Source organism: Echinops telfairi, unplaced genomic scaffold (assembly GCF_000313985.2).
Source record: "Echinops telfairi isolate 266 unplaced genomic scaffold, ASM31398v2 ScPeMD7_7459;HRSCAF=8497, whole genome shotgun sequence".
Taxonomy (NCBI): domain Eukaryota; kingdom Metazoa; phylum Chordata; class Mammalia; order Afrosoricida; family Tenrecidae; genus Echinops; species Echinops telfairi.
Window position 1 is genome coordinate 3096569 of NW_022111359.1, and position 1151 is coordinate 3097719.

Below are 1151 nucleotides of genomic sequence, written 5' to 3' on the forward strand. Positions count from 1 at the left end.
CCACTTCACCAAGCACGACGTCCTTGGCCAGGGACATGTCTCTCCTGACAGCAGGTCCAAGGCACGAGACCCAACCCCTTGCCACCCTTGCTTCTCAGGGGCACCCTGGCCACCCTGCTCCCGAGATTAAGTTGGTTTGTCCCTTTAGCACCCCGTGGCACTTTCAGTGTCTTTCCCCAGCATCTTATTCAGTGTCCACCTTGGACAGCCGTGACACTGACGGGTGGTGGTCAGTCTGTCCTCAGTCTGGAAGCTCCGCTGAAACTGCCCACACGGGGTGACCCTGCTGGCTCTGAAACACCAGTGACGATGTGGCTTCCAGCACCCAGTGGCACACACGCCGCCACCGGGTGTCACCTGACAGCCGAGTGGTGGACTCTGTCCCAGAGGGTAGCGCCTCCGCAGTGGGGAGGGGGCACTGTCTCTGACCTCCTCTGTCTTTCTTGTTGCCCCCGGGCAGGTATGGACATGTTCTTGCTCCCCCCTCCTCCAGTTCAGCTGACACCCCCGTTCCTCCCACGGCACTCGACTGACCACCATGCTGGGTTCGGTCATCCGTGCAATGGCCACACAGAACTTGCCGGCGCTCTTTGTAACCAAGGGGGTTACTAAGGAAGCTAACAGCCTACCAAACCCACTGCCTCGAGTCCACGCCGACTTAGAGCGACCCTCCAGGACAGGCTAGCACTGCCCCAGGGGCTTCTGGGGTCATCACTCTTTATGGGAGTAGAAAGGCCCGTCTTCCTCCCATGGAGCCGCTGGTGGGTTAGAAGGGCAGCAAAAATAAAACCGAGGAAGGCCCTCCAGGAGACCACAGACCCAGCTGCAGTGACGATGGGCTCAGGCAGAACCGTTGCGAGGACAAGCAGGGTCAGGCGAGGTTCCGTTCTGTTGAACACGGTGTCACCGTGAGCCTGGACTGGCTTGACCCCCGTAACAACATCAGGTCCCCATGAGTCAGCATCCGTTGCTGGACACAGCAACACCGCTCTCCAGCCAGCAGCCAAGTCTCTCTCTGTCCCTCAGCCTGTCAGCCACCTGGTCCCTTGGCCTCTGCCCCGGTGGTCCAGGAAGCCCGTCTGTCTGTCTGTCTCGCAGCCCCATGTCTGGGCGCCGCTCCTCTGCTCTGCCTCATGGTCTCCTTGCCTCGG